The following is an 11,654-nucleotide window of genomic DNA, read 5'->3' as shown; positions in this document are numbered from 1 at the left end:
TACCAATCTATGAACCTCAAGTCTGAATGGCATTAATGAAGCCTAGAGTAGATTATAACTTTAATGTGCCATGGATGCAAGTCCTATATACACATGTACTGTAGTCTGTACATTGAATATATTCACCGATCATGTACTCTTCCTTGGCAAATAAAGGTGCGGTTCAGGTATGACTGAGACAGTATTTTTCAGTCATATCAAACGCCATTATTTAAATGATGCTGTGTCTGCATGTATTACAATTATACACTTCAACAGTGTTAACTGCTCCTGGGATATCAATGATTACACATTGTAACTATACAATAGACTAAACACGATTGATCTGTAATTCATATATACAGAGAGAAAAAAACCTATGTACATTTAACTCCATTAATCTGAGGACGGACACAGGATAGTAATTCAACCAGTGGAGAATGTGAAACGCTTTATTGAAAGAAGTGCATTTTAATTGTAATATTATAAATACAAGTTCAATCTTGGGCGGGCAGGTGGACTAGTAACCGGAAGGTTGCAAGATCGAATCCCCGAGCCGACAAGGTAAAAAAATCTGTCCTTCTGCCCCTGAACAAGGTAAAACATTTTTTTTTAAAGGTAGGCAAATCTGTACTTCAATGCACATATGGTGTGCATTAGAAGACGAGGTGGGGAGAGAGGTAAGAACAGCGGCAGATAGCATATGATTCATGAATGACAGTGTTACCCTAATATTCTCTCAGTTCATCACAATTGCGCTGTCAGGACTGGATTCCTCTCACATCAAAACATACCTGCAGACGAGAGAGCATGATTAAGCCTTGTTTTTTTTTGTCTAACACGGTCAGTCATCTTAAATCAGGAGGTGAAATGCAAAACTGACCTTGGATCTCAATGTAAAGCATCTCTTTAATAATACTTCCTGTTGACTCAACCAAGTGACATCTCACCTATGATCAGGCTGTGCCCTCTGTCAGCCAGTTCAGATGCGGGAGAGGTTCAACAAAACAGCTGATATAACCTAGAGGATTTATGGGGAGAGGGATGACGTGAGTGGCTACAGAGTACTTTAAGCTGAAAAACAGACCAATGAGGACAAACAATAGAAGATAATGCCAATAGGTGTCTGCGTCACATACAGTATCTCCTTTCAAAGTGTACCTGAAACATTTAAATATAGAGGGCTGTGTTTCTCACCACTTGGTTATTGCAAGGCTAACCCATGACTTAGCAGCAACAGATAGTCCAGTGAAAATGGCTGTAAATCTACTCGCTCGTCATATCTCTCAATAACTGAGATATGACCGTTCAATCTAAAGCAGCACATGTCATTTTTTGAGGATCCGTCAATACAGCCCAGTGTTGCTTACCTGAGATGCCATCTTCGTAGGTGTCCGCTTTGACTTCCTTTTCTGTCGGGGAAAAAATAGCTGTCAGAACAATTATTTTTGATTTCGATAAAAAGACAAAAATCTACCTCCATAGTGTCACAAGCCGGCTCATAGCCTGTGACAAATGAGGGGACACGAACAGGTATAGGCCAATTTAAAAGTGTTCTTTATTATAAACAAACTATTAACTTAAACTAAGAAAAAGGAATGAGGTGTGGAAGTATCATGATGTAAGGTGTATGTAAAGTGCATGGATGCGTGAATATGTGTGTGAACATGACTGAGTGAAAACTATGCAAAACTACAAAGGAACAAACAAATCATGAGCATACCTGGAGGAGCAGAGAGAGAGCGAGAGAAGTGATTAGTGAAACAGTTTAAATACTTAGAGCCCAGGTGACTCCAATCACTAACGACCCTCCTCTGCCTGCAGGAGGAACCACCCCCTGCACTGCAGAGGAGCCGTGAAACCCCCCTCCTTAAAATGAGGGTCCCACCCTCAACCCAACTTCCTCCAACATTAAAAATAATTCAAATTTCCCCCCCCCCCAAAAAAATATAAAATAATAATAATAATAATAATAATAATAAAATAAAAATAATAATAATAAGATACCAATCACGGCACCTATCAGTAGCCCCGTGTCCCCCAGCTGACTGTCCGCCCCTCAAACTCAGCAGCCCTGGTACCTGGGGAGCAATTTAAGAGAAAAGAGGTAGGGTCAGCAGAGAAAAGATACAAGCTAGGTTAAAGGAGCACGGGACAGAGCATCAGCATCAGCAATGAAAAAACAAGTGGGTTGTGGTCAGTGAACACAGTTAAAGGGGTCAAACCAGAACCAACATAGACCTTGAAGTGCTGTAAAGCCCAAATGAGACCTAAAGCCTCCTTTTCAATTACAGAATAGTTTTTCTGATACTTATTACATTTCCGGGAGAAGAAACTGACTGCACACTCAACATTGTCATCATTCTCCTGGAGAAGCACAGCCCCAGCACCGATTTGACTGGCGTCTACCTGCAATTTGAAAGGTTTCCCAAAATTTGGTGCTGCCAACACAGGTGCCAAACACAAAAGAGTCTTAACTGCATCAAATGCCTCTTGACACTGGGTGGACCAGAAACTCAGCCTTGGCCTTCAACAGATTGGTCAGTGGGGACACTACTACCGAAAAGTTTACACAGAAAGCACGGTAGTACCCCACCATTCCCAGGAAGCGCATCAGTTCTTTCTTCGTGGAGGGCTGTGGGAACTGCTTCACAGCCTGAACCTTGGCTTCCACGGGACAGAAATCCCTGACCAACAACCTTGCCTAGGTATGTGACTGTAGCTTTGGCAAACTCACATTTTGAGTTCTCATTGTTAACTTTTCTATAATCAGTGCAAGGTCTGAAAGTGGAATCAGACTTTTTGACCAAAAGACAGGGTGAAGCCCAATTTGAACAACATGGCTCCGCAATACCATTGTCCAACATATACTGCACCTCTGTTTCTAGTTTCAATCTCTTCTCCTCAGATACACGATAAAATCTGTTTGATAGGCTTAGCATCACCGATGTCTATATCATGCTCAATTAAGTGGGTTTGTGATGGAGTGTCTTGTAAGACCTGGTTTGGCTTACTTGTACGCTGACACGTATGACAAGTTTTAATAAACTGAGCTACATCCCGCTTTAAACGTGGCCAGAAAAAATAACGAAGTATGCGATCATAAGTTTTACGAACACCCATATGACCTGCCACATCACCATGTGAAGTTTGCAACACTTTATTTCGCAAACTAGTAGGTACAACTATTTGAAAGACTGGTTCTCCTAAACCCTGATCATAGTGTGGAATCCATTTCCTGACCAACAGCCCATCAAGAAGAAAATAACACTGAGCACTATTCCTCACCACTGAATCAGCAACCACTTTATCAAACAGATCAGCTAAAGTAGTATCAGCCTTTTGCTCAGCCATCAATGAATCTCTAGAACTAGTCAATTGTTCTGTCTGGAGTTTGACTGGCTACTCTAGACTTTCTGCCTTACTCTCAATCTCCTTGCGGGTAACCGCACAAGCTGGAAATATCTCAGGAGACAGTTTTGATCCAGAGATTCCCTTGCAGGGGACACTGAAGGTTGCTTCTTACAGATGTTTAGTTTGCCATCTGCCCACACCTTACTACCTGCCAAGTCATTCCCCAAAATCATGTGGACTCCCTCTACTGGCAACTGGGGTCTAACCCCAACATCTACATCACCCTCTACCAGACCACATTTTAGGGTAACTTCATGTAAAGGACAAGAGAATGGAACTAAACCCATACCACATACCATTACACAACTGCCAGTATCAGACTCTTTAGAGAACGGCAAAACAGATTCCAGAATAAAAGAATCTAAAGCTCCAGTGTCTCTTAAGATCTTGATTGAAACATTTTGGTTGCCATTTACCAGGGACACAACACCATCTGAAATAAAAGCTGAAAAATCACAGCGGGAAGACTGAGAATCAAACTCAACTAGTGGCTGAAACAGCTCACCCTGGTGGTCAGAGGCTGTAACAGGAGCTGCCATCATAGCAGGTTTAACTTGACCTGACTGTTTTGAATGAAGCCGAGGACAATCTTTCTTCCAATGTCCTTCAACTAAACAGTAGCGACAGGTATTAGCATTAACCGGTGCTTTAACTCCTCCAGACCCAAACTTCTGCTGAGGCCTTTGGAAAGAAGCCCCCAAAAAAGGTGACCTACTATTCCTAGGAGTAAAGTTATTTTCATGGTACATGTCACTGTTTGACTCAAAATGGCTTTAATGTGTTAGCCTGTACTCATCTGCAAGGATTGCTGCATCACTTGGAGACTTAACTTTACGTTCATTCATGTATGTAGCAACCTGGTCAGACACAGAATTTTTGAACTGTTCTAACACAATCAAATTAGACAGACCCTCAAAAGTACTAACTTCAGAAGCTGTACACCAACGATTAAATGCAGAAGTCAAATCACGAACAAACTCAGAATAGGTTTGTGAATCTAACTTTTTCCTGTAACGAAAATGTTGACGATATGCCTCTGGCACAAGCTCGTAGACCTTCAGAACTGCTGATTTAACTTTAGCAAAAACTTTACTGTCAGCTACACTCAGTGCTGCAAAAGCCTCACGTGCTTTACCTGTAAGTACACATTGCAACAACATAGTCATGTCCAAATCTGACCAAGCTCTAGCTTCCGCAATACGCTCAAATAAAGTAAAGTATGTGTCAGGATCTGACTCATCAAATTTAGGCAACAAACGAAGATTCTGTGAAACATCAAACTGTGGTAGTCTTTCTGGTCTATTAGCATTTCTCAATCGCTCTCTCTCTAACTGCATTTGCAACAGTTCCCTCTGCTGCTCAAAAGTTAATGAAGGGCTAGACTGAAAACTTGCACCCTCACTACTAGCAGACTGACCGTCAAAAACACCCATTTCCCTAAGACCCTGCTTTAAGCTAGTTTTAACAGTCTCTTTAATTTTGTTATCAACAATCTCAATCTGATAATGTTCAGCAATTTCAATTAACTGCTCCTTAGTACACAACTCTAAGGCTACCTCTGAAGGAGCTTGAACAAAACTACTCAAAATGGAAGACATTTTTCTCAACCAATACAACTTACAAATGCTCCAAAAAAACACAACTCACCTGCTGTCAGTCTGGGTTCAAGGACAGGAGCCACACCCCACTATCCTCCAAAACTACTAACTAACTGGCCCTGGTCTTCGTGCAGTCACATGTGGTGGGGTTTTATGCACACAAAACCAGTGGAGTGGAAAAGACAACCAGAAACTGGCGGCCCTCCCATAACCACGGAGGTGCTCCCGAGCCGATGTAGGGGAAAAGGGAAAGGGATGCTCTACCCACGTTCACTGCCACCTAAAACAAAACCACCACAAGCCTCCTATTGACACTCGCTGATATCCCTGAACAGGAGAGGACTCCCACCTGAACAAAACCCAGAAAAACACAGAGTGAATTGCTTAGCTACCAAGCTAACTGAACCAAAAGAACACATGGCTCTCAACGCTCTCTTCAACAAAATTGGCCCAACCAAAACATACCCTCAAACAAAAAAAATTGGCAAACTAAACTAACCCAAGTTAACTACTATCCCGGACGAGCCCCCACTTGTCACAAACCGGCTCATAGCCTGTGACAAAAATGAGGGGACACGAACAACAGGTATAGGCCAATTTAAAAGTGTTCTTTATTATAAACAAACTATTAACTTAAACTAAGAAAAAGGAATGAGGTGTGGAAGTATCATGATGTAAAGTGCATGGATGCGTGAATATGTGTGTGTGAACATGACTGAGTGAAAACAATCAAAACTACAAAGGAACAAACAAATCATGAGCATACCTGGAGGAGCAGAGAGAGAGAGCGAGAGAAGTGATTAGTGAAACAGTTTAAATACTTAGAGCCCAGGTGACTCCAATCACTAACGACCCTCCTCTGCCTGCAGGAGGAACCGCCCCCTGCACTGCAGAGGAGGAGCCGTGACAATAGCATATAACAATTTGCCTGTGAATAACCACACCTTCATACAAACGTGTTACTGTATGCAGAATTCTTGAAGCGCAACTGAAGACGCTGCCCTATCCTGCCAGTACGTCCACAAGCGAGCCACTCCGGAGCAGAATGATGACGCATGGAAGAGGGAAAGGAATGAGAGAGGAACAGCAATTTGAACATTGTCTGGAAAAATGCATGGTTAAGCCCTTACAAATACTGTATACCAAACAAAGTTAAGGAAGTGCACTTCAACATTTTACATAAGATATATCCATGTAATTCTATGATTTCCTAATTTGTGGCTATTGATGATATCGGCGTTTTCTGTGAAAAAACTAGGTGAGAATCTGTCTCACTTGTTCTTTGAATGTAAATTTGTGTCAGAATTTTGGGAAAACCTTGCAAAGTACTTATTTAACATTATGAACACTGCATATAATTTTAACATAAAATATATAATATGTTACTATTGCAATGATAACAAAACCACTGAAATGATTGTTCATTTTTTTATTCTTGTTGCCAAATACTAAAATTACACATTTTTCTGATTGAATTTAATTATCTTATTAAAACACTAACCCTAGTGAATAACAACAAGAATAACATCTTCATGAATCATTATAATAAGATATTTTCAGAGTGAATATAATTGCACTTAAATTGTTTATTTTTTGTATTTTATTTGTATTTATATTTTTTGTATGTTTGAGCATTGTTAATACCTGTGTTTGGTTTGCTAGACATGTTTGATGTAGCAATGTAAGTTGATTTTTGTATTATGAATAAAATACATTTATTTATAAACAATATAAAAAAGGAACAGCAATTTGTTGCAAGTTGGGCTAATAGCTGAACAATAGACTATTCAACCTTTACTAAAGAATAGTCTAATAGCCGAGCTAGGTGTGACCCCCCCCCCCCCATCACATCACAGATCAGATTTGCCCTAACGACCAATGTAATGACTTTTCAAATAAGTTACCTTACACGTTATGTTGGCTGACAATTTGTTAGCTACGCAGTCCTTACGAACCACATATCATAATATCATTACAGCACTATGAACCGGTATGTTAGCTAACTACCGAACGTTAGTAGTTGTACATCAAACTTGCCAGTATATTAACTATAGGCTAACTAGCCAACGTTAATTGACTTGATTATTCTCGTCATTCTTAGTTTAGCTACATGTCGTTGTGCTTCCTCAATGGACATGCGGGTGCTTTCGTAAATTCGCTCTGGCTAGCTACAGGCTGGACAATAGAACGAGACAAAATTCACCCAAGGCTGAAAAACGGTCTAATAAGAACGTTGGCTAAGCTGGAACACTAGCGCGAGCCCATAGCAAATGAATGGAATCGAACGTTCACAGAGATTCTTTTGACTGGAGTGGGGCAGGTCAGCATTTCCCAAACTTGGTGTGCATGTTGGTTTTTGTCCTAACACTACACAGCTGATTCACATGAACAAAGCTTGATGATTAGTTGATTATTTGAATCAGCTTCGTAGGGCTAGGGGAATAAAAATAAAATGTGCAGCACTTTGGGGTTCAGGTGACTACTTCAAATTTATGGATTTGTCTATTTCAGCCCCACCCGTTGCTGACAGGTGTATAACATCGAGCACACAGCCATGCAATCTCCATAGACAAACATTGACAGTATAATGGCCTTACTGAAGAGCTCAGTGACTTTAATCGTGGCACCGTCATAGGATGCCCCCTTTTTTTTTTTACCCCTCCACTCTTCATAAGACAAATATCTGTTTGTTTACAGCTTTTTTGCTACATATACATTTTACCTATACATTTTACATACATGGTACTTTTATATATAACAACAATACATTACCATACAAACTCTTTAATCCCAACCCTCAGCCACTCTCAGCCCATCCCACCTACCACCATAGGCCGCCCTTGTTTTGTTTCCATGTGCCATATATTTTTCAATTGTGCTGTGATGTTTTTCAAAATGTTTGAATCTTTGTAATCATATTATATCCACAGATTGTGAGCTGAAGATGAAAACCTTTTCTACGAGTATTATTGTATTATTTATTGATTGGCTATGGCTTTCCAGATCGCCCAACACTGCTATTTGTAAGGTTAATTTTAAGTGCATGTTGTGATTGTTTAACCATTCCTGGACCTGTGACCAGAAACAAGCTACATAAGGGCAATCCCAGAATAAGGGATCTATTGATTCTGTCTCTTCGCAACAAAATCTACAGAGCTGAGATTGTTGTATATATAGCGTTCTGTTGGTGGCAAGAATTGTATATAATAATTGAAATTGAAAAACTCTAAGTATTGAGTCAAGTGTAGTTTTTTGTACCAGTTCATAAACCATGTGCAATGGAATTGGTACATCGAAAATCTCCTACCATTTATTTTGCAACCTGTTTGGCACAGCTGTCAACATTTTTGTCCTCAGATGAAACTGGTATATTTTTCTATATATGCCATTTCCTTTCAGCCAATTTGTATCTTTAATATATGGCAGGCAAACAACTTCCCTACCGTCTCCCTTTTCCACTTGCCTCCTCCATTTTTGTGGTAGTGCTGCAATCAGTTGGTTGTAAATTTGGATTGAGCAGATATTCCCATATATTTTCGATAACTGCATATGTGACATAACTCATCCATTTCTATTCATAATATCATTAATAAATATAATTAAAAAATAATAATAATTCCATGAAGAATGTTTTTTATTAATCCATATATTTGAGTTTTACCATAACACTTGTTGTAATATTTGTTCTATCTTTTCTGGAGGATAAAACTGAAATTGTAACCAGCTTTGTATGGGTTGTTAAAGAAAGGGCGATACTTTAAACAAAAGTACATTTTCAATTAGTCGGAAATGAGAAGCTGTAATCTGTTTTGAAGGCAAAAAAGCAATTTCTGAACAAAGGATGAGCTTTTCTTAATAATCTACTGGAGAACCATTTTGGGTTTAACTTCTTATGGCTGTAAGCGGAGCCTTGAGTACCCTGGAAAGAGGTGGCCATTTCAAACGGCCTCGTTCTCAATTCTTGCTCGTACAATATGCATATTATTAATAATATTGAATAGAAAACACTCTCTAGTTTCTAAAAACGTTTGAATTATGTCTCTAAGTGAAACAGAACCCTTTTTACAGCTCATTTCCTATCCGGAAGTGAGATTTCCAAAAGCTAAGTCGCTCTTCAAAAGCTTGTCTATATAAGGTCATGTCACTTAGGACTGTAGAAACACGTCATACACCTTCATCTGGGTCTCATGCGGAAGTGAGAACAGAAAGGAGTTGAATATCTCTTTCAGAGAATGCATACACCCTCTTTGAATGAGACGACCGCCATAATTTATTTTTCCTGAGGCGCGAACTCGGACCAGGACTCTCCACCTGGAAAACGGTCGTTCTCGATGAATATGACATCTGGCTTCGATTTTTTTTGATACATGTCACAATATCATCCTAAAGTATGTTTTTTAAATATAGTTTAATTATATTATTTAAATTTATTCGGGATTTTATACGTGATGCGTAGGAATAATTTTTTTCAAGATGGAGAGGTTAGCACAGGAAGGCCAGTGTGTTTGCTAATTCAAGAGGGAAATAGTTCGTTTTGGATCGAAACAAAGCTGGTTCTGAACAAAAGACCCATTGTACAACATTCTGAATGAAGATCAACAAAGATAAGGACCCAATTTGGGATGCTATTTCATATATATCTGTCGAACTGTGCTATGCTACCGTTTGCCTTGAGTCAATGCTGTTGCTATGTTTGCTATTGTAGTAAGCTAATATGACGATATATTGTGTTTTCGCTGTAAAACACTTAAAGAATCGGAAATATTGTCTGTATTCACTAGCTGTATTCACTTTCATTAGCTATCCACCATATATTTTTCTGAAATGTTTTATGATGAGTAATTAGTAGTTGACGTTGGTGTCTGTATTTACTCTGGCTACTCCCGTGCTATTTCTGACTGTAGCTATAATGGTAGCTATGATGGTAGCAGTAATGTAAAACTGATTTATAGCTGAAATATGCACATTTTTCGAACAAAACATAGATTTATTGTGTAACATGTTATAGGACTGTCATCTGAGGTAGTTTTTTCTAGGTTATTTAGGTTAGTTCTAGGTTAGTTAGGTTGGCTTTGCATGCTAGCTGCATGCTAGCTGCATGCTACCGGTGCTGTGAAAAATGTCTGTCTCTCTTTTTGTATTTGGTGGTGAGCTAACATGAATATATGTGGTGTTTTCGCTGTAAAACATTTAAAGAATCTGAAATATTGTCTGTATTCACAAGATCTTTGTCTTTCATTTGCTATCCACCATATATTTGTCTGAAATGTTTTATGATGTGTAATTAGAGTAGTTGACGTTGGTGTCTGTATTTTCTCTGGCTACTCCCGTGCGATTTCTGACTGTAGCTATGATGGTAGCAGTAATGTAAAACTGATTTATAGCTAAAATATGCAATTTTTTTGAACAAAACATAGATTTATTGTGTAACATGTTATAGGACTGTCATCTGAGGTAGTTTTTTCTAGGTTATTTAGGTTGGTTCTAGGTTAGTTAGGTTGGCTTGTGCATGCTACTTGCATCCTACTTGTGCTGTGAAAAATGTCTGTCCTCTTTTTTATTTGGTGGTGAGCTAACATAAATATATGTGGTGTTTTCTCTGTAAAACATTTAAAAAATCGGACATGTTGGCTGGATTGACAAGATGTTTATCTTTCAAATGCTGTATTGGACTTGTTAATGTGTGAAAGTTAAATATTTAAAAAAAATAGATTTTGAATTTGCCGCCCTGCACTTGAGCTGGATGTTGTCATAGGTGTACCGGTGTCGGGCATGCAGCCTTAACAGGTTTAAGTATAACTTATGTATGAGTGAAGCTTTTAGTGAGAGGTTTAGAGCTTTAATATTGAATCATTTTAGCCCCTGAAACTCATATTCATTATATAAATAGGCACGTTTAATTTTGTCTGGTTTAGCATTCCAAATAAAATGAAATATTTTTTGCTCATATTATTTTAAAAACGAATCATCTGGAGTAAGTAAATAAGTAAGTAAACTGTTTTTGCTAACTTTCTATTGAAATTAATTGTGGTAAGTTAATTTATATTTTTTGAGATGTGAATACCAAGTATGTCTATTTCACCATCCACCCATTTTATTGGTAAACTACAAGGTAGTGTAAACTGTATTTTTTAACGATCCAATACATTATATGGTACACTTGTCATAATTAGGTTTTAATCCAGAGAGGCTAGAAAAGTGATCTAGATCTTCAATGAGACTGTGCAGGGATCCAGATTGTGGACTTAAGAAAAAACTAGAGTCATCAGCATACATTGACACTTTTGTTTTTATCCCCTAGATTTCTAACCCCTTGATGTTCTTGTTGAATCTAATTTTAATAGCTAGCATTTCAATGGCCATAATAAATAGATATGGAGACAACAGACAGCCTTGTTTTACTCCTCTTAAAAGCTCAATACTTTCTGAGAAGTAACCATTGTTTACTATTTTACATCTGTGGTTACTGTACATAACTTTAACCCATTGTATAAGAGATTCACCAAAAGTATTCCAGGCATTTATATATAAATTCTAATCTTACTTTATCAAACGCATTTTCAAAATCTGCTATGAAGACCAGACCTGGTATCTTCAATGTTTCATAATTGTTTCAAGTAATTGTCATATATTATCTCCAATATATCGTCCATGTAAAAAAAC

General features: G+C 38.5%; 1 long non-coding RNA gene across 2 annotated transcripts; it reads right to left on the bottom strand.

Moving 5' to 3' along the window:
- Positions 1-417: 417 nt before the first annotated feature.
- Positions 418-6,061, bottom strand: LOC139582373 (uncharacterized). Of its 2 annotated transcripts, none has more exons than XR_011676335.1 (4): positions 5,936-6,061; positions 1,350-1,391; positions 863-1,000; positions 418-773 (listed from the first exon to the last, which is right to left on the bottom strand). It is a non-coding gene; the product is annotated as an uncharacterized lncRNA (long non-coding RNA). The 2 variants fall into 2 exon arrangements; XR_011676334.1 differs by having other exon boundaries at positions 930-1,000; positions 5,936-6,042.
- Between the last annotated feature and the right edge of the window lie 5,593 nt (positions 6,062-11,654).

The sequence above is a fragment of the Salvelinus alpinus genome, chromosome 8 (genome assembly GCF_045679555.1).
Source record: "Salvelinus alpinus chromosome 8, SLU_Salpinus.1, whole genome shotgun sequence".
NCBI classification, from domain to species: Eukaryota; Metazoa; Chordata; class Actinopteri; order Salmoniformes; family Salmonidae; genus Salvelinus; species Salvelinus alpinus.
The sequence above is the reverse complement of the archived record's forward strand: the minus strand, read 5'-3'. Positions and strand labels throughout refer to the sequence as shown.